The sequence below is a fragment of the Stigmatopora argus genome, chromosome 14 (genome assembly GCF_051989625.1).
Source record: "Stigmatopora argus isolate UIUO_Sarg chromosome 14, RoL_Sarg_1.0, whole genome shotgun sequence".
NCBI classification, from domain to species: domain Eukaryota; kingdom Metazoa; phylum Chordata; class Actinopteri; order Syngnathiformes; family Syngnathidae; genus Stigmatopora; species Stigmatopora argus.
The window spans coordinates 6,456,678-6,483,210 of NC_135400.1; the positions used below are offsets into that span (position 1 = coordinate 6,456,678).

The 26,533-nt window shown below is 39.7% G+C and overlaps 20 non-coding genes across 20 annotated transcripts; all 20 read left to right on the plus strand.

Annotated features, from left to right (window-relative positions):
• The first annotated feature begins 190 nt into the window (after nucleotides 1-190).
• Nucleotides 191-262, plus strand: trnae-cuc (transfer RNA glutamic acid (anticodon CUC)). Its single transcript has one exon. It is a non-coding gene; the product is annotated as a tRNA-Glu (tRNA).
• A 192-nt stretch (nucleotides 263-454) lies between these two features.
• Nucleotides 455-526, plus strand: trnae-uuc (transfer RNA glutamic acid (anticodon UUC)). Its single transcript has one exon. It is a non-coding gene; the product is annotated as a tRNA-Glu (tRNA).
• A 191-nt stretch (nucleotides 527-717) lies between these two features.
• On the plus strand, nucleotides 718-789 carry trnae-uuc (transfer RNA glutamic acid (anticodon UUC)). The gene has a single exon. It is a non-coding gene; the product is annotated as a tRNA-Glu (tRNA).
• A 191-nt stretch (nucleotides 790-980) lies between these two features.
• On the plus strand, nucleotides 981-1,052 carry trnae-cuc (transfer RNA glutamic acid (anticodon CUC)). The gene has a single exon. It is a non-coding gene; the product is annotated as a tRNA-Glu (tRNA).
• Nucleotides 1,053-1,243: 191 nt separating this feature from the next.
• On the plus strand, nucleotides 1,244-1,315 carry trnae-uuc (transfer RNA glutamic acid (anticodon UUC)). The gene has a single exon. It is a non-coding gene; the product is annotated as a tRNA-Glu (tRNA).
• Nucleotides 1,316-1,506: 191 nt separating this feature from the next.
• trnae-uuc (transfer RNA glutamic acid (anticodon UUC)) lies at nucleotides 1,507-1,578 on the plus strand. The gene has a single exon. It is a non-coding gene; the product is annotated as a tRNA-Glu (tRNA).
• A 191-nt stretch (nucleotides 1,579-1,769) lies between these two features.
• Nucleotides 1,770-1,841, plus strand: trnae-cuc (transfer RNA glutamic acid (anticodon CUC)). Its single transcript has one exon. It is a non-coding gene; the product is annotated as a tRNA-Glu (tRNA).
• Nucleotides 1,842-2,032: 191 nt separating this feature from the next.
• Nucleotides 2,033-2,104, plus strand: trnae-uuc (transfer RNA glutamic acid (anticodon UUC)). Its single transcript has one exon. It is a non-coding gene; the product is annotated as a tRNA-Glu (tRNA).
• A 455-nt stretch (nucleotides 2,105-2,559) lies between these two features.
• trnae-uuc (transfer RNA glutamic acid (anticodon UUC)) lies at nucleotides 2,560-2,631 on the plus strand. The gene has a single exon. It is a non-coding gene; the product is annotated as a tRNA-Glu (tRNA).
• A 192-nt stretch (nucleotides 2,632-2,823) lies between these two features.
• Nucleotides 2,824-2,895, plus strand: trnae-uuc (transfer RNA glutamic acid (anticodon UUC)). The gene has a single exon. It is a non-coding gene; the product is annotated as a tRNA-Glu (tRNA).
• A 191-nt stretch (nucleotides 2,896-3,086) lies between these two features.
• trnae-cuc (transfer RNA glutamic acid (anticodon CUC)) lies at nucleotides 3,087-3,158 on the plus strand. The gene has a single exon. It is a non-coding gene; the product is annotated as a tRNA-Glu (tRNA).
• A 191-nt stretch (nucleotides 3,159-3,349) lies between these two features.
• trnae-uuc (transfer RNA glutamic acid (anticodon UUC)) lies at nucleotides 3,350-3,421 on the plus strand. Its single transcript has one exon. It is a non-coding gene; the product is annotated as a tRNA-Glu (tRNA).
• A 192-nt stretch (nucleotides 3,422-3,613) lies between these two features.
• trnae-uuc (transfer RNA glutamic acid (anticodon UUC)) lies at nucleotides 3,614-3,685 on the plus strand. Its single transcript has one exon. It is a non-coding gene; the product is annotated as a tRNA-Glu (tRNA).
• Nucleotides 3,686-3,876: 191 nt separating this feature from the next.
• Nucleotides 3,877-3,948, plus strand: trnae-uuc (transfer RNA glutamic acid (anticodon UUC)). The gene has a single exon. It is a non-coding gene; the product is annotated as a tRNA-Glu (tRNA).
• A 191-nt stretch (nucleotides 3,949-4,139) lies between these two features.
• trnae-uuc (transfer RNA glutamic acid (anticodon UUC)) lies at nucleotides 4,140-4,211 on the plus strand. The gene has a single exon. It is a non-coding gene; the product is annotated as a tRNA-Glu (tRNA).
• Nucleotides 4,212-4,402: 191 nt separating this feature from the next.
• On the plus strand, nucleotides 4,403-4,474 carry trnae-cuc (transfer RNA glutamic acid (anticodon CUC)). The gene has a single exon. It is a non-coding gene; the product is annotated as a tRNA-Glu (tRNA).
• Nucleotides 4,475-4,665: 191 nt separating this feature from the next.
• trnae-cuc (transfer RNA glutamic acid (anticodon CUC)) lies at nucleotides 4,666-4,737 on the plus strand. The gene has a single exon. It is a non-coding gene; the product is annotated as a tRNA-Glu (tRNA).
• Nucleotides 4,738-5,191: 454 nt separating this feature from the next.
• Nucleotides 5,192-5,263, plus strand: trnae-cuc (transfer RNA glutamic acid (anticodon CUC)). The gene has a single exon. It is a non-coding gene; the product is annotated as a tRNA-Glu (tRNA).
• Nucleotides 5,264-5,454: 191 nt separating this feature from the next.
• trnae-uuc (transfer RNA glutamic acid (anticodon UUC)) lies at nucleotides 5,455-5,526 on the plus strand. Its single transcript has one exon. It is a non-coding gene; the product is annotated as a tRNA-Glu (tRNA).
• A 191-nt stretch (nucleotides 5,527-5,717) lies between these two features.
• trnae-uuc (transfer RNA glutamic acid (anticodon UUC)) lies at nucleotides 5,718-5,789 on the plus strand. The gene has a single exon. It is a non-coding gene; the product is annotated as a tRNA-Glu (tRNA).
• Nucleotides 5,790-26,533: the final 20,744 nt, after the last annotated feature.

Sequence of the window (26,533 nt, forward strand, 5' to 3'; positions counted from 1 at the left end):
CTTCCTGTTCTGTACCTGAAATTAGAAGTGTTGATCTTATATAATTTCAGGACACACATCCTTATCATTCGCACAAGCTTTCCCCAGTTCTCACTGAGTAGATGTCTGTTTCTAATGATGTGGTAATTTGATGAGACTATCATCCAAGATTCAAGCTTCTACTCGATCTGGATCGTGGGGCTGCCAAATATCCCATATGGTCTAGCGGTCAGGATTCCTGGTTCTCACCCAGGTGGCCTGGGTTCAACTCCCGGTATGGGAAACTTCCTATTCGATACCTGAAATTAGAAGTGTTGATCTTATATAATTTCAGGACACACATCCTTATCATTCGCACAAGCTTTCCCCAGTTCTCACTGAGTAGATGTCTGTTTCTAATGATGTGGTAATTTGATGAGACTATCATCCAAGATTCATGCTTCTACTCGATCTGGATCAATAGTGTTATCAAACATCCCATATGGTCTAGCGGTCAGGATTCCTGGTTTTCACCCAGGTGGCCCGGGTTCAACTCCCGGTATGGGAAACTTCCTATTCGATACCTGAAATTAGAAGTGTTGATCTGATATAATTTCAGGACACACATCCTTATCATTCGCACAAGCTTTCCCCAGTTCTCACTGAGTAGATGTCTGTTTCTAATGATGTGGTAATTTGATGAGACTATCATCCAAGATTCATGCTTCTACTCGATCTGGATCATGGTGCTAGCAAGGATCCCATATGGTCTAGCGGTCAGGATTCCTGGTTTTCACCCAGGTGGCCCGGGTTCAACTCCCGGTATGGGAAACTTCCTGTTCTATACCTGAAATTAGAAGTGTTGATCTTATATAATTTCAGGACACACATCCTTATCATTCGCACAAGCTTTTCCCAGTTCTCACTGAGTAGATGTCTGTTTCTAATGATGTGGTAATTTGATGAGACTATCATCCAAGATTCAAGCTTCTACTCGATCTGGATCATGGGGCTGCCAAATATCCCATATGGTCTAGCGGTCAGGATTCCTGGTTCTCACCCAGGCGGCCCGGGTTCAACTCCCGGTATGGGAAACTTCCTATTCGATACCTGAAATTAGAAGTGTTGATTTTATATAATTTCAGGACACACATCCTTATCATTCGCACAAGCTTTCCCCAGTTCTCACTGAGTAGATGTCTGTTTCTAATGATGTGGTAATTTGATGAGACTATCATCCAAGATTCATGCTTCTACTCGATCTGGATCATGGTGCTAGCAAGGATCCCATATGGTCTAGCGGTCAGGATTCCTGGTTTTCACCCAGGTGGCCCGGGTTCAACTCCCGGTATGGGAAACTTCCTGTTCTATACCTGAAATTAGAAGTGTTGATCTTATATAATTTCAGGACACACATCCTTATCATTCGCACAAGCTTTCCCCAGTTCTCACTGAGTAGATGTCTGTTTCTAATGATGTGGTAATTTGATGAGACTATCATCCAAGATTCATGCTTCTACTCAATCTGGATCATGGTGCTAACAAGTATCCCATATGGTCTAGTGGTGAGGATTCCTGGTTTTCACCCAGGTGGCCCGGGTTCAACTCCCGGTATGGGAAACTTCCTATTCGACACCTGAAATTAGAAGTGTTGATCTTATATAATTTCAGGACACGCATCCTTATCATTCACACAAGCTTTTCCCAGTTCTCACTGAGTAGATGTCTGTTTCTAATGATGTGGTAATTTGATGAGACTATCATCCAAGATTCAAGCTTCTACTCGATCTGAATCATGGCGCTAGCAAGGATCCCATATGGTCTAGTGGTCAGGATTCCTGGTTCTCACCCAGGTGGCCCGGGTTCAACTCCCGGTATGGGAAACTTCCTATTCGATATATGAAATTAGAAGTGTTGATCTTATATAATTTCAGGACACACATCCTTATCATTCGCACAAGCTTTTCCCAGTTCTCACTGAGTAGATGTCTGTTTCTAATGATGTGGTAATTTGATGAGACTATCATCCAAGATTCATGCTTCTATTCGATCTGGATAATAGTGCCACCAAATATCCCATATGGTCTAGCGGTCAGGATTCCTGGTTTTCACCCAGGTGGCCCGGGTTCAACTCCCGGTATGGGAAACTTCCTATTCGATACCTGAAATTAGAAGTGTTGATCTTATATAATTTCAGGACACACATCCTTATCATTCGCACAAGCTTTCCCCAGTTCTCACTGAGTAGATGTCTGTTTCTAATGATGTGGTAATTTGATGAGACTATCATCCAAGATTCATGCTTCTACTCGATCTGGATCAATAGTGCTATCAAACATCCCATATGGTCTAGCGCTCAGGATTCCTGGTTTTCACCCAGGTGGCCCGGGTTCAACACCTGGTATGGGAAACTTGCTATTCAATACCTGAAATTAGAAGCGTTAATCTTATATAATTTCAGGACACACATCCCTATCATTCGCACAAGCTTTCCCCAGTTCTCACTGAGTAGATGTCTGTTTCTAATGATGTGGTAATTTGATGAGACTATCATCCAAGATTCATGCTTCTACTCGATCTGGATCATGGTGCTAGCAAGGATCCCATATGGTCTAGCGGTCAGGATTCCTGGTTTTCACCCAGGTGGCCCGGGTTCAACTCCCGGTATGGGAAACTTCCTATTCGATACCTGAAATTAGAAGTGTTTATCTTATATAATTTCAGGACATGCATCCTTATCATTTGCACAAGCTTTTCCGAGTTCTCACTGAGTAGATGTCTGTTTCTAATGATGTGGTAATTTGATGAGACTATCATCCAAGATTCATGCTTCTACTCGATCTGGATCAATAGTGCTATCAAACATCCCATATGGTCTAGCGGTCAGGATTCTTGGTTTTCACCCAGGTGGCCCGGGTTCAACTCCCGGTGTGGGAAACTTCCTATTCAATACCTGAAATTAGAAGTGTTTATCTTATATAATTTCAGGACACACATCCTTATCATTCGCACAAGCTTTTCCGAGTTCTCACTGAGTAGATGTCTGTTTCTTATGATGTGGTAATTTGATGAGACTATCATCCAAGATTCAAGCTTCTACTCGATCTAGATCATGGGGCTGCCAAATATCCCATATGGTCTAGCGGTCAGGATTCCTGGTTCTCACCCAGGTGGCCCGGGTTTAACTCCCGGTGTGGGAAACTTCCTATTCGATACCAGAATTTAGAGGTGTTGATCTTATATAATTTCAGGACACACATCCTTATCATTCGCACAAGCTTTCCCCAGTTCTCACTGAGTAGATGTCTGTTTCTAATGATGTGGTAATTTGATGAGACTATCATCCAAGATTCATGCTTCTACTCAATCTGGATCATGGTGCTAACAAGTATCCCATATGGTCTAGCGGTCAGGATTCCTGGTTTTCACCCAGGTGGCCCGGGTTCAACTCCCGGTATGGGAAACTTCCTGTTCTGTACCTGAAATTAGAAGTGTTGATCTTATATAATTTCAGGACACACATCCTTATCATTCGCACAAGCTTTCCCCAGTTCTCACTGAGTAGATGTCTGTTTCTAATGATGTGGTAATTTGATGAGACTATCATCCAAGATTCAAGCTTCTACTCGATCTGGATCAATAGTGTTATCAACCATCCCATATGGTCTAGCGGTCAGGATTCCTGGTTTTCACCCAGGTGGCCCGGGTTCAACTCCCGGTATGGGAAACTTCCTATTCGATACCTGAAATTAGAAGTGTTGATCTTATATAATTTCAGGACACACATCCTTATCATTCGCACAAGCTTTCCCCAGTTCTCACTGAGTAGATGTCTGTTTCTAATGATGTGGTAATTTGATGAGACTATCATCCAAGATTCATGCTTCTACTCGATCTGGATCATGGTGCTAGCAAGGATCCCATATGGTCTAGCGGTCAGGATTCCTGGTTTTCACCCAGGTGGCCCGGGTTCAACTCCCGGTATGGGAAACTTCCTGTTCTATACCTGAAATTAGAAGTGTTGATCGTATATAATTTCAGGACACACATCCTTATCATTCGCACAAGCTTTCCCCAGTTCTCACTGAGTAGATGTCTGTTTCTAATGATGTGGTAAATTGATGAGACTATCATCCAAGATTCATGCTTCTACTCAATCTGGATCATGGTGCTAACAAGTATCCCATATGGTCTAGCGGTGAGGATTCCTGGTTTTCACCCAGGTGGCCCGGGTTCAACTCCCGGTATGGGAAACTTCCTGTTCTATACCTGAAATTAGAAGTGTTAATCTTATATAATTTCAGGACACACATCCTTATCATTCGCACAAGCTTTTCCCAGTTCTCACTGAGTAGATGTCTGTTTCTAATGATGTGGTAATTTGATGAGACTATCATCCAAGATTCAAGCTTCTACTCGATCTGGATCATGGGGCTGCCAAATATCCCATATGGTCTAGCGGTCAGGATTCCTGGTTCTCACCCAGGCGGCCCGGGTTCAACTCCCGGTATGGGAAACTTCCTATTCGATACCTGAAATTAGAAGTGTTGATCTTATATAATTTCAGGACACACATCCTTATCATTCGCACAAGCTTTCCCCAGTTCTCACTGAGTAGATGTCTGTTTCTAATGATGTGGTAATTTAATGAGACTATCATCCAAGATTCAAGCTTCTACTCAATCTGGATCATGGGGCTGCCAAATATCCCATATGGTCTAGCGGTCAGGATTCCTGGTTCTCACCCAGGTGGCCCGGGTTCAACTCCCGGTATGGGAAACTTCCTATTCGATACCTGAAATTAGAAGTGTTGATCTTATATAATTTCAGGACACACATCCTTATCATTCGCACAAGCTTTTCCCAGTTCTCACTGAGTAGATGTCTGTTTCTAATGATGTGGTAATTTGATGAGACTATCATCCAAGATTCATGCTTCTACTCGATCTGGATCATGGTGCTAGCAAGGATCCCATATGGTCTAGCGGTCAGCATTCCTGGTTTTCATCCAGGTGGCCCGGATTCAACTCCCGGTATGGGAAACTTCCTATTCGACACCTGAAATTAGAAGTGTTGATCTTATATAATTTCAGGACACGCATCCTTATCATTCACACAAGCTTTTCCCAGTTCTCACTGAGTAGATGTCTGTTTCTAATGATGTGGTAATTTGATGAGACTATCATCCAAGATTCAAGCTTCTACTCGATCTGGATCATGGCGCTAGCAAGGATCCCATATGGTCTAGTGGTCAGGATTCCTGGTTCTCACCCAGGTGGCCCGGGTTCAACTCCCGGTATGGGAAACTTCCTATTCGATATATGAAATTAGAAGTGTTGATCTTATATAATTTCAGGACACACATCCTTATCATTCGCACAAGCTTTTCCCAGTTCTCACTGAGTAGATGTCTGTTTCTAATGATGTGGTAATTTGATGAGACTATCATCCAAGATTCATGCTTCTATTCGATCTGGATAATAGTGCCACCAAATATCCCATATGGTCTAGCGGTCAGGATTCCTGGTTTTCACCCAGGTGGCCCGGGTTCAACTCCCGGTATGGGAAACTTCCTATTCGATACCTGAAATTAGAAGTGTTGATCTTATATAATTTCAGGACACACATCCTTATCATTCGCTCAAGCTTTTCCCAGTTCTCACTGAGTAGATGTCTGTTTCTAATGATGTGGTAATTTGATGAGACTATCATCCAAGATTCATGCTTCTACTCGATCTGGATCATGGTGCTAAGAAGTATCCCATATGGTCTAGCGGTCAGGATTCTTGGTTTTCACCCAGGTGGCCCGGGTTCAACTCCCGGTATGGGAAACTTCCTATTCGATACCTGAAATTAGAAGTGTTGATGTTATATAATTTCAGGACACACATCCTTATCATTCGCTCAAGCTTTTCCCAGTTCTCACTGAGTAGATGTCTGTTTCTAATGATGTGGTAATTTGATGAGACTATCATCCAAGATTCATGCTTCTACTCGATCTGGATAAGGGTGGTACTAAATATCCAGTATGGTCTAGCGGTCAGGATTCCTGGTTTTCCCCCAGGTGGCCTGGGTTCAACGCCCGCTATGGGAAACTTCCTATTCGAGACCTGAAATTAGAAGTGTTGATCTAATATAATTTCAGGACACACATGCTTATCATTTGCTCAAGCTTTTTCCCAGTTCTCACTGAGTAGATTTCTGTTTCTAATGATGTGGTAATTTGATGAGACTATCATCCAAGATTCATGCTTCTACTCGATCTGGGTCATGGTCCTACTAACTGTCTGATATGGTTTAGCGGTCACGATTCCTGGTTCTCACCCAGGTGGCCTGGGTTCAACTCCCGGTATGTTGGTGCCCATGTGGCGCCACATTATGGAATTTAGAAGAATTGAATTTATATAATTTCAGGACATAAATACCTACTATTCGCTACAACCTGTGTCCAGTTCTAATCGAGTAGATGTCTGCTAAAGACTGCTAAATTTGATGAGTCTGTCATTCAAGCATGACACTTCTATTTGATCTGGATCAAAGGTTCTCTAAGTATCCCATGTGGTCTGTTGCAGTGATTGTAGTATCCCATGTGGTGAGTTCATTATTTTAGTATTTACACACACGCAGAGGCAGGCTCTCATTCGTTTACATAGTAGTTTTTTCTCTCTCCATATAGTAAGCTTATTAACAGCTGTTGAATATGCAGGATAATGGTGTAAGTCACCATTTGCAATAATTAACCATGGAGTTTGGGATAAGTAATTTTTTATGGTCTCATGTTTTTTTTTCTTTTTCAAATGAATGACAACACAACACAACACAATGTGACAAAAAGCAATACTAATCTGGTACAGGCGACTGGTGGTCACATACTTACACACATTGCAGAAATTACTGTTGTGATGCGATGTTACAGTTGGGACAGCATCCACCTGTTCTTGCCATTAGAATACACTCAAACAAGATAGGAATGTATTCTAAAACACTGGGAATCAATAGTTGTTATCTCACATATTGCTTGAGTTGTTTTCACTGCTGCAGCTGATGTTATGATCAGGGGAGACATGTAGCTACACTCAATTGGTTTACTATATACGTATTTTCATGTTCATTTCAAAAGATTAATCCTATGACTCAATATCAGTATCATGCATTTCACTCCAGCAGACATCATGCTACAAAGTGTAGTAAAAATCAATAATGTTGTTAATGGTTATGATGATACTTTTCTATGTCTTGATCAAATGCCACTATAGTCAATTCTGATGTCAAGACTCAACATTCATCATTGTCTCTTTCATTATGTCATCAGTTTTAACTATGCAGAGGCAAATTGTTAGATACATTATTTTATTGTATATTTTAAATACTAGTGAATCCGTGTGAGTTTTCTTGAGGGGGTGGGAATCATTACAATATGTAATAATTTGATTTAGTAGTAGGTAGCCCAGTGACTGAGTGGTTAATGTGTCAGCCTCACAGTTCTGGGGTCTAGGGTTTGAGCCCTGGTTGGTCCTCACTGTGTGGAGTTTGTATGTTTCAACGGGCTGATTTCTTTCCTTTGGTTTTATTCATTAAACAATTGTGATGTAATTGTGTTTTCTTCTGCATGAGCTGTTATTGATATAATGCATTGACTAACTCAGGGGTGGGCAAACTATTCGACAAAGGGCTGCAGTGGATGAGGGTTTTCATTCCAACCCATAAAAAGGACACATTTTCACCAATCTGGAGTCCTACAAGTGCAATCAGTGGATTTCAGTCAGGTGCTTCTTGTTTTTTGCAGAAATCTCATTGGTCATAGTGTCTGTGCTTGATTGGTTGGAACAAAAACCTGCACCCAAGGTGGCCCTAGAGGACTGGTTTGCCCAACCCTGGACTAACTCCAGAATCACCCTCATTAGGTGAGTTTGTTTTCCTTAAATCATGGAAGATGAGAAAATACTTTTATTTGATAAGTGCATTCACACACTTTCTCATGGCCAAGACTGTGGTATACCCAAGATGGATTTTGGGGGACTCACTCATTTTGATTTAAATCATCACATTTAATGTAATACAAAGCCAATGTAATATTTGTAAGCATGCCAGAATCTTTCTCCCTCTAGTGCACGGTGAGTTTTATACACCTGCCCTTTCTGCTTCTGCTGCTGTTTATACGGTCTATGTTGACTTTTTCCTTTGGCCAGTTTCAACCTTCGGGGGAAATGCTTTAAACTTGTAGAAGGCAGAGACCCTAACATTGAACGTTTAAATAATTAATATAAGCTAAAACATGCAAGTACACAGTTGTATCAATCAATAAAGGTTTGCAATGTACATTTCTGATGTGATCAACTCACCAAATTAGAGTTCCACTGAGCTTCTCGTGTCTGTCATACATTGATTTCTCTTTGCCTGTTTTATCAAATGAACTCAAGGGCAGGATGGGTGCTACATAATGATTTTCAAATCAACATGCGTTTTAGATTTGATGGGTTTTTTATAGCACTTATAAAAATTACCTATCTTGGCCAGCTATGGGCACTAGGTGAGGAACACTCTCAATAGGTGGCCAGCCAATCGCAAAGCACAATGACATTAACACACACCATGCATGCTCACACTCATTTGTAGGGGATGTTAGTGTTCAACAACTCGTTTCTGTTCAACTACCCTACCATGGATGTTTTGAGTATGTGGGAGGAAACCGCAGTACCTAGAGAAAAACCCCATTAATTTAGCTTTTTTTTTTCTTCACAATTTTTTAAAAAATATTTTACTATTTTATATGATGATTACCCTTTAACCAACCCGTTGCATCTCATAATCAGATAACGCACTTACTGTTGGTATCACAGTTGGTCTAAAAACCAAGACTCTCTTGATTTATTCTGATCATGAATTACACGGTCGTCAAATTTGGTTGGAGGTGGCAAATGAAGAATTAGTTCATATTTTCACAGGAGATTGTTCAATAAATGGCCACAAAATATGTAGTGATGTTAATCAAGCACAAATACAAAAAAGATTTTGAAGCATCATGGGAGTGATGAAATGTCAAATTAATGGTAATTCAACCAAACCCAAGTCTGTCCACTGCTGATTTTTATTATTCAGTCCATCATTAGAGCAATGTCTGCATTGTGTTAGTTGAGCAATAAGGAAGTGTTTAAATTCTATATGTTTGTGGCATTTTTTTCTACTGTACTAAGCATCCAGTGATGGATGCACTGTGCTGTCGGAGATGCTGTGGAGGCATGAACGGCTGTCAAGAGTTGCCGTTTAATGAAGGGATATGCTCTTGCTTAGCAACACAAAGGAAAGTGAGTGACTTGCTCAAGGTTTCTGTCTGGCACCTTCTCTGCAGGAGAGATGGAACACTGAAGCAATCATGCTGGCTTGGGCCTGGCACAAGAGAAAAGTAGATGGGGAAAAAAAAAGTTATGCCTTGCCTAACTTATTAAGATTCCAACACTCCCACACACACAGCAGATGATAGAGTCCCTCAGAATTAATTCCAATATAACTCAGAGGGGAGGGGTGGCACTTTAAGATTCAGGGAAACACTGCTTTTCAGATTTTTACACATTCACATATCTGATTGTTGGACAACAGATGAATGAATTCAAGTCTTCGCTTTTGATGGCTAATGGAAGCCACCTCTCACACGTTTGGTGTCAATAACTGCAATCTTCGCTATTTAATTTCCAATTTAAAAGGTTTTGAAGTAAACTTAAGTTCTGCAACTCGAATTGTTTTTCTGTATCTTGTTTGGCCCCCATGAGCTTGTATGTATGCTTGAAAATGTCATGGAATGCTCCTAATGAGACATCATATGGTGTCTTATGGCATTGTACTTGTATAATGACAATAAAAACATTCGATTCAATTCAATTTCCTCCAAGGTCTGTGTGACGGCATCTCTGAGCTATTGTAAAGTCAGAGGAGCAACCTAGGGTGTGCCTAGTGGCCTGAAATGTTGCACAGATATTCTATTGGGTTTAAATCAGGGGATTCAAGGATGAAAGCCATTCAATTGTTTCAATCCCTTATCCTCCACCTCCTGCCTGCATACTCTGGGGCAGGGAATTGTCATACCTTAGGAGAAAACCAGGACCTACTGCACCAGTGTAGGGTCTGAAAATGGGTTCAAGGATTTCGTCTTGATACCTTATGGCAGTCAGCGCACCAATTCCTAGGCAGTAGAGGTCTGTGCGTCCCTCCATGGATATGCCTCCCCAGACTATCACTGACCCACCACCAAACCTGTCATGATGAACGACTTCTCCAGATTCGTTCACGTCTATCACAGGTTCTCAGGGTGAACCTGCTCACGTCTGTGAAAAGTACCGTGTGCGGTCGATTGGTCGCCCGGACCGCGACAACGGGCGACCAAAAGACCGGCGACCAAAAGACCGACGACCAAAAGACCGGCAACAAAACAAGGTAAAACAACACGGTCTACGCATCAATAAAAGCCAACAATGGCCATTAGCAGTTTCACTGAGCCGACGTGTGAGTGTATAAGAGTTTGTATGTACATGTGTTGTCCCTTTAAGAAGCTACGTCAGTCAGGGTCTTAACAAGTTCTTCAACAAAAAACAATAAAAGTCCGGGAAATTTGGAGCTTTTCTTTAGCCTAATAATTACTAGGGCATTAAATATGACTAAATAGTCATTCACAGTTTGTATTTAGGGAATTTGGGCAACGATTTAAATGGTAATTATCAATAACCTTCTGGGTGACCAAAAGACAGGCGACCAAAAGATCGGTGACCAAAAGACCGACGACCAATCGACCGTGTACTGAAAAGTACAGTCAAGTTCCACGGGGCTGGGCAATGAGCACAAGGCCCAGCACAGGTTGTCAGGCCCTCGGGGACACCTGTATGAAGTCTGTTCCCGACGGCTTGTGTAGAGACATTCCCACTGGTGGCCCTCTGGAGGTCAATCTGTAGGGCACGAGTAGTGCTCAGTCTCTTCTGCCTTGCACAAAGAAGCAGGTATCGGTACTGCTAATGAGATGACCTTTGATGGCCCTGTCATGCTCTCCAAGAATAACCACCACTCTCCTGAAATCTCCTCCATGTTCTGGATGTTGTGCTGGGAGAAATCATTAAACTATTTAAAGCAGGGGTCCCCAAACTTTTTCTTGTGAGGGCCACATAACTTTTCCCTTCTCTGATGGGGGGCCGGTGTCAGTTTGTAACAGAAAAAGCCATGGAACATTAACTTTCTGTTGTGCCATGCACAATCTTCTCCCTTTGCTCTGAAGTTTATGCACGACACCACAACCGTCATTACAGAATCCCACGTCAACATTTTGCAGCACAGTGCTTGGTGGTGAATTTGGCAGTGGACTCGTAGCGGGGCGGTGAGACCCCTTTTTTCCAACTCCCGGTTCATGCGTCCCATTATTAGACCGCGAGTTTCGGCCACCATGCTAGGAGCCCCGTCAGTCGTGATGCTAGCTAGCTTTGACCAGTCCAGGTCCAACTTCTCCATGGTTTGGCACACTTTGTCAAAAATATCCTCTCCCGTTGTAGTCCCTTTGAGACTTTGGAGGGCTGCCAGATCCTCGCAAATCTCAAAGTTTGCGCTAACTCCACTTCTTCTCGGGACACACCTCCTCCGCGACAGTATCCATACATTTCTTAAACTCTCCGTCAGTGAAAGGCTTACCGCTGCTTGCTATCAATTTAGCAACCCAAAAGCTGGCCCGAACGGATGCCTGGTTCTGCTGAGATAGTAGTCCACTTTTTCGCTTTGAGAGTTTGTCTGCTCGTATTTGGCCTTGCAATCTATCGTACTTGTCTTTGTGACGGGATTCATAGTGTCGGCAAAGATTGTATTCTTTGAATACCGCCACCGTCTCTTGACAAATGAGACAAACAGCCTTTTCTTTGCATTGAACAAAAAAATAATCGTTTGTCCACTCCAGGTTAAATATCCTGCATTCTGAATAAATTTTTCTCTCACCTAACTTTTTCGCCATTATTCCGTTCTCAAACAGGTTGGAGTTTTAATATGCTTGAATAGTCCGCGATGGTCCCAGGGCTCCGCCCTCACCTGCGATCGTCCAGATGTCTCGGTAACACTGCTCGTGCATGCAACGGTGGACGTGCCCGCATGCATCAAAGGGAAACACTCTCCCCGCGCGTGTCACCAAAGAAGCAATGCGAAGCCCCACTTCACTGGGATGATTTGTGGGCTCAGCAGGGGTGCAATGAACCAAACACAAGATTAAAATGTCCCAGTCTTCAAGGCCAAATAGGAAAAAAAATCCGATAGCGTCTCTGGTATTGTTCAGAGGGCCGGTCCAAATGTGCCAGCGGGCCGCATCCCAAAAAAAAAAAAACAACAAAAAAAAATAAAAAAAAAAAAATTCCGATAGCGTCTCTGGTATTGTTCAGAGGGCCGGTCCAAATGTGCCGGCGGGCCGTATCCGGCCCGCGGGCCGTAGTTTGGTGACCCCTGATTTAAAGTAAATAAAACTTCTTGCTGCAGAATGTGTGCCATCCTGCAGATGTTGGATGTGGGGTTAAGTAATCGCCTCATAATACCAGTAAAGGTAAAGATAATGATTCAATCCAAAACCAGAATGAGTGGAAAAACAGGATATGTGCCACCTATGTGAGTGTGGAAAACAAAGTGGAAGCCATTTATAAACTCATCGCTCACTTGGTATCTACTTATTGGCAGTGAAAAAGTTAATAATCAATCTTCAACATTTATTTGACACTCATCTCTATGGGGCTAGTGAGCAAAGTCAGAAATGGAGCAGCTTAGTCAGGCAGATTTATACTAGATTATGTACTTCATTTGTCAAAGATGTGCTTTAGCCAAAGCTATCAGATCCTCTTTGCGCTTATGGTTTAGGTCACATCCGGTCACAGTTTGCTACTCATCAATCAGTATCCATAGGTATTGAGAGCATCAATTCCATTGAATAAGCACGTCACGCTCGAGGCTGTCTGGCCTTGAACTCAATTGCAGTGTTAGGACTAAAGACACCACTCTGAGAAGGATGATGTGATGTCGAATGTCGATATGTCTTTCAGATCTTTCTGTCTGTCATTCATGCGTGGAAGTCAAACAAGATGAAAGAGAGTGTGTCACACGGAAGAAAGAGTGTCCTTACTCAGAATTAAATAGGAAAAAGTTTTACACTGACCTATTTTAACGGCAGTATACTGTGTAATAGCAGCTTCAAAGGCATCCGTTATATCCGCTAGATTTAACCATAAACTAAAGATTGGTGCATTCATAGCACGTTGTCTAAAAGTGTTGTTAATGCCAATCCATTAAAATAAATAAATAAAATGGTGCTCAGTTAAACGTAAGCTATTATTATATTTGAGTCATTTGGTCCTTTTTCATTTTGCATTGTGAAGTTTATTACTTGAAGCATTTTCACTGGAATTGATGATGCAACATAGAGTAAATATAGCAATATCGTAGCACCAACATTAAAATAGTACACAGTGGCTTTACCCATTTGAGCAATAACGGATTTTAGTATCCTGTCGTTATGCTTCTTTTTCTATATTCCTTGTTTTTTTCTTTGTCAAGAACCTGCAAGGGGACACGATTATCAGTCCTTTTTAGGTACATCAAAAACTTATTTGTAAGTTACTGACTGCACTTGCATGGGGTAATGAACCCTTAATCAGTTAAACTTAAACACTGAGACATAGTTGAATGCATAAATTACGCAAATAACTGCGGTGTGGAAAATACATAGCTTATTGATCCTTCTACGGTTATTTGTTTTGAACCCTGAAAAAGTGGAGGCCGCCAAAGCACAAAGGCAATCTTTTCCTGTTACATCTCACCCACTTGCCTTTTATTCTTCTGCTGTTGGCCAACTGGCTGGAAAAGTGATACTGAAAAATGTTGTGACTAAGAACTGTTATTGCCCAATTTTGTCTTGTTAATGCAACGGGGGCTCCCTGCAGAACACCACAAGTTCAGCTGTTCTCTCAGGCGAGAAATCAGTGAGCCCCCCACTCACAGAGCAACATCAATAATATAACAGAACCACGCCCCCAGCCACCCCCACTTGTGACCAAAAATAGACGTCCCTTCTGCTGAATATTTCATTTGCACTTTCAATCACTCTATCACTTTTCATGTTTTTTAAACTGTATGTTGACTTCAAAATGGTGAGTGAAAAATAACTTTGTCCCTCTCCCACTCAAATCCCATCAAGTATTCTGTTTTCATAAAATGGATAAACCAACATTGTGGTTGGTAAATCCAACAGGTAAACCCAATTCTTGTTGTAGAATCATATGCCAGAAAAATAGGCTTGCTTGTGCAACAATTGATTTGCTATGATTGTTTTGCACAGGGTTTGATTCATTGATACGTTTGATATGTTTGTCCCCAATTTAGATGGATAGTGAAAGAAAAACCAAGTTTGCGGTTTCTATAAAAGTATAATTAAATGAAATATTACATGTCAGTGTGGTTTATATGTTGCTGAAAATAAACATGGTAGTTCTTCTGTCGTGGTGAAAGAAACAAACGTTTCTTATTAACTTAGCGCGCTAAAAAATGTTTTTTATTTGCTCGTCAACTTAACCCCAGTGCAATAAGAAACGCTTACTTTTGAAGGCTGTAAGGTAATTTACTGATGTAATTTTTCGTATGTAATGAGGCTACACATGCTGTATGTTCTCATAATCATTGCTTTGTGTAGGTTTTTAGCCTCTGTCCTTTCTGATTGAAATCCAATAATGGTAATGCAGCATGATTGTCCATTGCAAAGCACATATCTGGCAACCCACAAAGGAAGAAATATTGTGCGCTTTAATATCTTTATACTGGTTGCAGTACTATTTGCTGCCTTACATACAAGCTCCTTTAACTTTTCAGGTACAGTGGTCATTTGAGTTGACAGCTATTAAAAAAGTTGACACTTAATGACCTATGACTCATTGAAGGGCAAATTACATCAATATTAGCAATAATTATACATTTATAATTATTATCGCTTTTGTATTTTCTATATGATTTATTCATAGTCAGAAATAAATTGATAAGATGTCAGTTAAAGCTAAGTTAAGAAAAATAAACTTTAAAAAAACAAACTGGCTTTCTTTTTTCCCCAACACTTTGCTACTACGATAAGCATTCACTGGCTCCTCCAATTGTAATAATATCAACCTCTGCATATTCCATCGGATCAGCAGTATAAGTAGTTTAGAGGGCACTTATATAGAGAGCGCCAACCTTTCAATGGACTGATTTGAAGAGTTAGGTTGAAATATACAAAATAGTGTTGGTGTATTTGTGAAGTTCATCCTGCATCTTTGATTCAAGGCAACATATTGTGAAAGCATGCAAAATGGAATTAAAGGGAAAATGCATACAACATCGTTCGATTAATATCAGTAATATGAAACTTACAAATCTTTTTTGTATGGCTAATGTTAAGTGGTGATTTTGTGTGTAACATAATTTTGCAATGCACTTGAAGATGGTTGGGGATAAAGCCGGTAAAGCCTTTTAAAACGCTGAAGCTAATGTGTTATTTTCTTGGCTTAATCGCTCCAGGCTCTAAATGGTTGTTAAGTGAAATTTGCAAATGTTGTTTGATACTGGAGTTTAAAAAAATAATATTCTTCTATACTATACTATATACTGGTTTTGGACAAAATCAGCTTTGCAGTGAACCAAATGATGTTACATTTAGTTCTAGTAATGCAAATTTTACTGTTGGGAAGGTTGTTGTTTTTTCTTGAGACATTTAGTTTTACACAGATGTGTTAGACTAGACTAGGGGTGGGCAACTGATCCTCAAGGGCCACAGTGGATTCAGGTGTTTGTCTTAACTGATCCAGCACAGACAATTTAACCAATGAGGTTTCTCCTAAAACAAGAAGCACCTATCTCCAATCCACTGATTGCTCTTGTAAGATACCAGATTGATAAAAAGGTGTCATCTTGATTGGTTGGAACTAATACCCTCGCCCACTGCGGCCCTTTGTGCAATAATTTGTCCACCCCTGGACTAGACTGTGGTAAATGTATTTTACTTTTGTCCATGTAAATATTTATGATTACTTTTTCTCTGTTCCAAAGTAGATGGGTGAGATCATTTTTCATGCTTTCACTGATTTTGTATGGCATCTAATCACATTTAACCACATAACTGTTCAAAAGTAACTGTATTTGAAGCTACATCTGGCAATTACTTTTGATCTATCTTTGGTGTTATGCTCTACAATTTCTTGTCAAACATTTCAAAGTATCCGCCCGCCCTCTGCTCATAGTTAGCTGTATAGGCTCCGGCACCACCATGACAAAGTTAATTAATTATTAACATACGCTCTTGTTCTATTCATTTGCAGACTTTGTTCACTTGTTTTTCCAATTAATACAAACTCTGATTTGTCAAATGTAATGTACACTCAAGCAGACGGGTGCTTATTGAGAGCACATTTGTTCACAGCATGATCAGTCATATGTCTCGTCACCTCTGAGCAAATTTGATATCACTGGCAGATGAGTGCTCCTCGTACAGTATGTACATTTCCCTCTGTGGCTTTTAGTTGGAGTACTTGAGCTGGTATTGTTCAAAATGTCTCTAAAGTCTCTTGACCTTCTCGACGGCCTGGAAGGAAGACTCCATTAAGAGCTCCCTTGCCGTTTATTATGTCCTTACGAGGCGTTGAGCTGATAATATTGTTCATGCCATATTGGATTCTGCTTGGTTTCCAAAGAAACTTGGATCTGCTCATCCCTGATTAAATGACAATTATTTAACCACCTTTGCATTTTTGAGTTTTAAATATTGTATCTTCTGGACTATAAAATGCACCTTAGTATAAGTCGCACCAGCTAACGAATAGACCTCGCAGTTCTGGGGTCCTGGGTTGAAATCCAGGTTGGTTCACCTTTGTGAAGCATGTTCTCCCTAGGCCTGCGTGGGTTTTCTCTGGGTACTCTGGTTTCCTCCCACGTTCCAAAAACATGCATGGTAGGCTGATTGGACACTCTAAATGGCCCCTTGGTATGAATGTGAGATTGAATGGTCTTCTCGTGCCCTGCAATTGGCTGGCCACCGATTCAGGGTGTTCCCCACCGAATCATATTTTATCTGTTCCCAACTGTCCTATAGAATTCAACAATAAACTACAGTCTGATAATAGATGTTAACCAATTAAGCAGATGGAAAACTGAATTCAGTTTTTATCCTTGGCAGATTTTGACTCGGACGTGTGTTAAATTACCCTCCAATTTACTCAAAATATTTTTGTTTAGGCGCATAGCTAGTATAAAGTCTTCTTCAGGACATTGTGCCCTGTTGTTGGAGAAAGAGTTTTATCCTTATTTATCAAAATAACCTGTGGTGACAACAGTAACCCTGCTGTTGCAAATGGCTAAATGGCCATACTGGTGGAAAATGGTCTAAACTGTATTGTGTCTTAATTGGCAAAGATGATGATGCGCGCATTTCAGCACAAATATCACATCGCATGAGGCAGGACTCCCTGCTTTGCTTCAATAGTTAATTATAAATCACCTTTGAATACACATTGAAATTCCTTAGATGTTTTCGTCATGTGGGGAGAAAAGACATCCAAGTGTGAACCGGTTCAGTCATGTGCATTTCACACAGTTCAGTGAGTTTAGTTATCGCTCTATTATATGGACGCCTGTATTACAAATAATGGTGCAACTCACTAAAAGAATAACAAGAGTGCTTCCAGGCAACTGCAAACACTCACAAAACCCTTAAAATGCATTTTATGTTCTGAATCTAATTGTTTCGTTTTTAAAGGGGGATAGTTGGGGATTTTTAAATGAGAAGTGACTTTAAAAAGCTAAAGGCAATACATTTCCAGCCCATAACAATAGACACCGAATTCTGCTCCCTTTTCAAATATTGCAGTATACATTATTTATTTAAAGACATGGATATATATACACCAGAACAAACAGATTCTTGCACTTTGTAGAAGCAACCTCTTCTTAATGAATACCTGTATCTTGATGATTGTATGGCATGACCCAAGAAGTGTATTTCTACACGTATGCGGAATCCATCTCTGATGTGTTTCTTTTCATGCATTGGAAGAAACAATAGAGCTTTTTGTCCTTACATCAATGCAGAGTTTCATAAACATTACCTGAGAACATGTTGCCCTTGGCAAAGTGTTTTCTGCTACCATTGATGATCAACTTATTTTCCTGCCTGGTATTCTTGAATGAAAAACTTTAACTTTAACCCATTCTGGGACATTGGTAAATAAAGTGGATAGCAATTCAAGTCAACAGTTTTTATTTTGTCATTTTTGCTGCTGTTTGTGGTTAAAACATTTGACACTTGATACATTTAACCTTCTATAAGACTAGTGACTATTTTTGGTCATTTATAAAGATGTAAATATTGTGTGATTAGACACTAAACTAATGGAATTAAAATGAATGAAATAATGGAAATATAAACTGGCTATAGACTCAAGTAACACTCTACAGAAGATTTTTATTTTTTAGTAGTATTTAACTCATTGCATAACTTTCATAACATTCATTAACCCCTCACAATGTTAAAAAAATGGATTGGCGTCTGGCACCGTCAATGGCACTGAAACATGAGCAATCACCCCTACTCCTCCCACTTTAAATTAATTAGACATCTATCATCATCAAAGGAATGTAGTGATTTAAATAGTATATATAGTAATCCCTCGAATATCGCGGTGAATGTAGACCAGACACGCCCGCGATAAACGAAAAACCGCGAAGTAGGATTTCCCCCATTATTGCCACCACAATAAATGTTTTCGTGCCTATACAGAAATGCAAGTACATAAGTGCAATTATCAAAAAGTGTACATTTTTTAAATATTACACCGATAAGCATGTGACAAGACTGTAATGTATTAATATCTAAATATAAAGTATATATGTAAATACTTTAACTACTGTAATCAGTGAAAATAGTTCCTCTGCTTGATATAAATCCCCCAAAAACAGGTTAATGGGAGTTTTAGTCCAAGTCCTTTGTCTTCTTGTGGCCATGGTTCCATTGTTCGCGATAATCGAGGGATTACTGTACTCTCCTGACTAAGCGTGGGATGGAAACATGTTGGGTAACAAAATGACCAAAAAAAACCACCATTGTCTGTTCTGAACATACCAGTCAAAACATAGGCTTTGTTTTTGTTTTTTAAAGCATGAGGACGGTCGAACTTGTTGATTAAAGCTGGCTCTACCATGAAGCCAGGCAGCAGCATTCATTCAGTTAATCTTAAAATAAAAAAAATCCAGGAAATTGGACTGGACTGTTTGTATTCATCTAAAACGGACTTGTTTCAGTAGATTTTACTCTGCCATTCCATATTCACCGGATGTACATCTTCACAAACACCCTGCGGGTACTTGCATGCGCATCACACTCTGCCTCTATATTTACTCTTTAAAAGCCCTGTTCCTTCTTTATTCAGAATGCTTTTGGAATAACTCACGACCAGGGATCACGGCATCTTGTGGCTTTGTTTTGAAAGCTGTTTACCAAAAGGGGTTTGACCGCAAAACTTTGTTTTTTAAATGGAGCTCACCATTTACAGTAGTTGTACGTAATCCCAAGGCATGTGCACGGCAAGTGTAGAAAAGATTTTACAGACACAAACATGGTTTGCTAGACTACACTTCTTACAGCCTGATTGTAAGGGGTCCCAAACCATTCACTCTGACTTGAAGCCTCTGGATTTAGCACCATAAATAGTCCAAGTCAGTGCTGGGTCCTGACCCAGATAAATAGTTGGAAGCAGAAACAGTATTCTGTCCAAAAAACCTTCAACACTACTTCATCCTTTACTATCCATACATTCATTCATTCATCTTCCGTACTGATTGCGGGGTTTGCCAGAGCCTATCCCATCTGACTTTGGATGAAAGCAGACCACACCCTAGACTGGTTGCCAGTCATCTGTCGGACACAGAGAGACAAATGACCATTCGCACTCACAATCATACCGCCTCCAGTGGGAATTGAGGCCACACCTGCCAGCACCGAAGTCAGGCGACTGAACCTCTACAGTCTACAGCACATGTGTCAAAGTGGCGACCAGGGGCCAAATCTGGCCCGCCGCATTATGTTTTGTGGCCCGGGAAAGTAAATCATGAGTGCCGACTTTCTGTTTTAGGATCAAATTAAAATGAAGTGTAGATATATATTAAATTTCCTTATTTTCCCCCTTTTAAATCAATAATTGTAATTTTTTAATCAATTTTTTTCTGTGTTTTTAGTTCAAAAATGATTTTGTAAAATCTAAAAATATATTAAAAAAGCTCAAATAAACATTGTTTTAGATCTATTAAAAAACTGGATATTCAGGGCTTTTAATCCAGTTCTTTTAATCCATTTATTAAAAAAAAATCTAAATATTATATCTAAAATGGTCCGGCCCACGTGAAATCAAGTTGACGTTAAAGCGGCCCGCGAACCAACTCGAGTCTGACACCCTTGGTCTACAGCATAAAACGGCTCCATCCAATAGTAGTGAGCAGTAAAAGAACTGTTAAAAATTATTAATATGCAAGTCATGCTGCTACAATGCCATTCTTAACATAGTAGCTGATCGAGCTATCATAAGGGCACGGAAAAGCAAGCCTGACTGTACTATTTATGGTTTTTGAGATTCAATATCTTATATATTTCGTAATCAGCTCACTGGGAGGCACTCAGCGCCTCAGTGCACTAGATATTTCAAAGTGTACTAAATAATAGTTTTATTGGTTTCATGTGATGCTAGCTATTTATTGAGCTGAGCTAGTCCAACATATTGCTGGGAGAGGTCTCGGAGGCTCAGCCACCTGCCCACGCCGGAGAAACACCTACAAACTCAGCACTTGTCAATTGAAACTCAATGTGGCTCAGTGGTGCCAGCTCCTCTTCACTTCTTCTAAGCCTTTGTGCATCGATCAAGGCAGGCTGTCTGGCAGTGATTCAAAGCACAAAACAGAATTTCTGCAAAGTCAAACTGACCAGTCTCTTGACTGACTGAAGTTTCAATACCATCAGAGGGAGGGAGCTGGCAGGGGAACCCCTTCGTGTTGAGTGTGATAACATGAAGGAAATACATCAGTATGTGTCCGTAACTTTGACATATCATATGGTTTTGGGATAGAGCAGCAAATTCGTCTCGCACATTTAATGTAAAGCAACGATGAAATGGTCCAATTGCCTTGTCGTGCGTAATTTACTTTAAAAAGTTTTGTTCAAAGTGAAAAAAATAAATGTGTTTTAATTGATTGTAAACGTGTATCTCATGTCATTGTCATAAGTGTGTCATAATAATGAAATTATGAATATGAATGAAAGCTTATGACAGATATCATTATGTGTCATTCAGTGAATGACGATTTCCAGAGCCTCAATTGCGACAGATGCCCAACACAAAAGTAACAAAAGACGATTTGATTTGGCTTTAAATAGTAACCATCCTTGGTGAATAGGATGTACTTTATTTCATGTTGTTTCTAGGTTTGGTTTAGAGAAGGCGAATTTCCAAAACTGCACAACCTCCTACTGACATGTAGATCTAAATAATATAAGTGGATGACCCATTAGGACCCATTATTGTGCATGAATCATAATGTAGCAAATAAGAATGCAAAAGTTCAAATGACTAAGACAACTGTGTGAAGTCTAAAACAAGTTGCCTTGTTCTCCCTGGCGCCAGTTAGCAACATTTAACAGAATGAGTCACCAAGTTGGGCAAACCTTCAATGAGGAGTTTTTAGGACAGTATATGCTTACAGATCACAGCCTGTGGTGTGGCTTGTACTGTGTGGTGGAAGAAATAAACCTTGCTTTGTGGTCACGACACACAGTGAAAGTAAAAAAATACATGTGGAAACAAAAGAATCTATGAAGTTAGCAACCCATTGGGGTTTAGTTCAAAGTTATACCCCTGAAGTAAGCTGTTATCAATGCCCGGTGTTTAGAATAAAAGCACATTTTCATAAGGCATTGTCTTCATGACTTCTCAAGTGTTGAATAGATGTGTTGGTATTCTAAAAATAATTTTAGAGCTACAGTACATCGATACAACACTGACTCTCAATTCGTGGCCCCCAGCAGTTGCTAAGTCTTCTTCTTCATCATCTTCTTCCGCTTATCCGAGGTCGGGTCGCAGGAGCAGCAGCTTCAGTTTCAAAGCCCAGATCTTCCGGGAAGATCCCAAGGGGTTCCCGGGCCATAGTCTCCCTAACGTGTCCTGTGTCGGCCTCAGGAGGCATCTTAAACCGATGCCCGAGCAAACTCATCTTGCTCCTCTCGATCCGAAGGAGCAGCTGGTCTAAAACGAGGCCTTCGGGGATGACTGAGTTTCTCATCTTATTTATAAGAGAGAATTTGGACACTCTGCAGAGGAAATTCATTTCAGTCGCTTGTATCTTGGATCTTGTTCTTTTGGTCATGACTCACAGCTTGTGACCACAGTTGACTGCAGGAACGTAGATCGACCGGTAAATGGAGACCTTCGTCTTTTGGCACAGCTCCTTCTTCACCACGACTGACCGAAACAGAGTTCAAATCACTTCAGATGCTGCACCGATCTGCCTGTCAATCTCCCGCTCTACTCCTACCTCACTCGTGAACAAGACCCTGAGATACTTAAATTCCTTGACTTGGGGGAAGACCTCATCCCTGACCCTGAGAAGGCAGGCCACCTTTTTTCGACAGAGAACCGAAGTATCGAATTTGAAGGTGTTCTCATCCCGACCGCTTAACACTTGGTTGAGAATCATGTCAGTAAGAGTTGGAAATCGCTGAAGCTAACAGAACTCCATCTGCAAAAAGCAGGGATGCAATACTGAGGCCACCAAACCGGACCCCTCAATGGCTGAATAAACGGTTGTGTCTATTCTGTTCATAAATGTTATGACATATCCGGGATTTCAGAACCCTATACTCCCACAGTTGCCAAGTCGCATTTCAAATTCAAACAAGATCGGCCAAAAGTCATACTTTACTTGGCATTGATCATTGTGTATGTGAGACTGTGAGATATGAGGTGGCTTTGGTTTTTGCTTGAGTGAACCTGTGTAGGCCAGGATAAGTAGGGTTCGGGTTGTAGTCCAAATAGCTTTGATAAATGCAGCTCTCGGCTTTTTTAATAGTGCACCCTTGTGCACTAGTATTAATGGGACACTTTGATTTTATATGGCATAAAAGGGGAAAGTGACTGATAAGGACTGATGAATGTGAAACGAGAACGTGAGAGAGGTATGTTGGATCAATGGACAGAAAAAATACATATTATTGATACAATGTGCTAAAGAAGGTTGGAACTAACAGCAAAGAGATTTGCAAAAAGAGATGAGAGGCTCCAGCACCCCTGTGACTCATAAGCGTCTTAGAAGATGAATAAACTGACTTTTGCTCCTCTTTGTTCTGTTTTTTTTCTTTTTGGGGTCTCTTTCATTTGAAATGCATGATAGGTTTACTTTTATGTTTGACTTAACTTTAACACTAACTCGTCTTCATTGTGTATTCTTTGTCTGGTGTGACTTATACTCAGGTGTGACGTCATTGTGTAATTACGGACTGTAATTTATACGCACTGTGATTTATGTTGCTTATTAATGATTTTAAAAAAAGTTGATTTAGGTGTTGATTGATTTAAAATAAAGTGCTAATACTCTCCACTGTCCTATAATTTTGGTACAGGAATAAATGTTCACAATATATTCAACTTATCAAAATATACAAAAATAATCATTTCTTGTTGCCTCATCAACTTGACTTTGACAGTAAACCTTTTACATTTCATTCCATGACTATTCAATTTCTGATTTGGGGATAAAAAGGTTTTTATAAGCTAGAAGTAGTTTGCTGACTGTCTTAAAAAGTTAAGGAAGGGCCTCTCAAGAATAAAGGCAGGGAACTGGCTGTAAAAAGGAAAATGAAAGCTACAAAGAAATTTGTCAGCTCTTCCAAATTCAAACTTTTTGTGTTCTCAGCATGCCTTGACCTCCTATAACCTACCAATCTCGCTTTGTTTGCTTTCTTTGACCCACTCTGCTTCGACTGTGTTTACGCTGCTGAAACTCTCTTGCCTTCATACAAAGAAAATGCAGAAAGCCTGCTTAAAATCTTAATTACTCCTGTACCACAATTTTATTTAAAACAGGTTTATATTATTATTATTAAGATACATTGACTGAGATTGCTTGTTGTGACTACAATTGCTGTCTTTTAAATGGAAACATGATCTACATGTGACTGTACAGTGTCATGTAGCAAAATATCCCCAAAACATGTGACATGCTTTTAATTCATGGAAAGTGCTGCAAAGACAAACTATTACTTTTATTCATTATGACTCAAATAGATGTACTATATTCATTTTAAATGTCAACTTTATTCATGTAAGCGGCTGTTCACTGACCATTAATGTGCTAGATGTGTGATCCATTTTGACAGGGAGAGATCAAATGAACTTTCATTCATTCTTATTCTCCCATTTAAAATGGATTGGACAGCAAGTACCATCATCGAAACATGACCATTCACACAAATTCTTGCAAGCAGTGGTTAACTACTAGTTTCTTGCTCATACGAGCAGTAATCAAACTACAATTTTCTTTTCTTTTTCTTCTACATACACAAACACCCCTTTGACAATCGCTACATTTTAGCTTGGAATCACCATGACAACCACCTGTAAATCACACTGATTCCACAGCTCTGCATTCCGAATTTTTAAAGTCAGTCAAATTTAGTTATTGCACACTGTGAACATTAAGGTAATTAATGGTCTGTCCATGCTTCTATTGTATTTAGGCTTTCGTTTTGTAAGATTGCATTCCACCTACAGAATAGAACAGATTTAAGGCCCTGAATGGGTCCTGGTGCCTTTTTATTATATGACTTAATTTTATCTTTTTATTACTTTTACTCCACTTTCTTTATTGTTATTATAAATGTATATTATTTTATCATAATATTAATTTGTAGATTATTTTAAATTTTATTATTAAGACAAATGTTTCCCAAAAAGTGATGAATTGATTGCAAAGATATAAAGAAAGTGTTTTTCAATGTAAAGCAGAACGTCTGGGTCAAATGACGTCATTTGTCTAAGAGTTGTTTCAATATGTTAACATTGCAGAAAATATTGGTCCGAATGCCCAGGGAATGTTATTAGTGTTGCAACTTCTGTTTGCAACTGGCTTGTGTACAGATCAGGCCTGATTAAAGGCGCTTGTTATGTGACCTGCGGTGTTCTAATGAGATCAAATAACTCAACACAGCAGAGGACATTGAAGGATCATCATGAAGTACCTTCAAGTTTGGATGAGTTCTGATGAAAATTTAAAGATCCAAGTCTTAGGAGGGCTTTCAAAACGTTGCAGATCGATGCCAAAATACAATTGAATTGGCCTTTACATTATATGTTTGTACATCCACTTGCATGAAAAGAGTTTGAGTAAATCTTAACAAACAGCAGTGGCAAGAAATGCTGTGTACAACCATTGGTAAAAATCCCACAGCACCTGTACACCTTTTTATATTACCAACTATGAACAGCAGAACAGCATCTGTGCAAAAATTGTTTGAAAAATGAATTCTCTCTTTGTGGTTGATGAAGAAATAGGCCTATCGTATTATAATATTCTTGCGTACATATAGTAGCTGGACCCTTTTTATAATTTATTATTTTATTTTGGATTGGTTTATTGATCATTTGTGACTGTCATTAAAGCTCATCTGATTATTGCCTTATCTTACTGGACATTTGATGTTATTCTTGTATTAGACTAAAAAGGTTAATATATGGAGGCTATTTAAAGTATTGAAAATGTCAATGTTTATAGTACTTGTATGTTTTCAGTGGACAGCAGAACATTTGCACAAAGGAAAGTGTGATTAGAGGTTCTTTGTTTCTTATTTGTGTTTTGAAATTTTTAACAATAGTCAGCGTAGTTTAACCTGCTTAAATGATGTTGACATACATATATGATTGTGAGTAAAAAACCCACACAAGATTATTGTTGTCTTTTTTTGTCCCACTTCTATATATTATTGATTACTGACTTGTTTCCTTGTCAAGGTTAATGATTCTGCATGTACCATGGGTAAGAACAATGGTGTGGAATGATTACAATTAGCTCACTGAGTTGAATTATTGTGAACAATGAGAGTTTTCAGGATGTTTACAAACTTATTGAGACCTGGAAGAACAGAAAATATGTATACGTTTATCAAATATAATAGGGAATCACATACTTTGAGTTATTTGCTTGGACCAGCACCTTTTTCCAATAGCTGTATACCTAGTGTGAGATATAATATTGAATACAATTATTTGATATTATTCTTTCATTTTTGAAATTACACAGGTTTTACGCCAGGTAAGGTAGGATGGCCTTGAGGCAAAACACATCAATACAACCCTGAGAGAGCTGATCCAATATGACGCCACGTGCATGCTGAGCATGCTTTGATACAATGAAAGACATTAAAAATTGATTTCACTTCATTAAACTCTCCGAGGATTATTGCAGCAATCTGGATTCCACATTAAATCTCACACAGATGAAATCGCTTGTTGGAATTTAAGAGCTC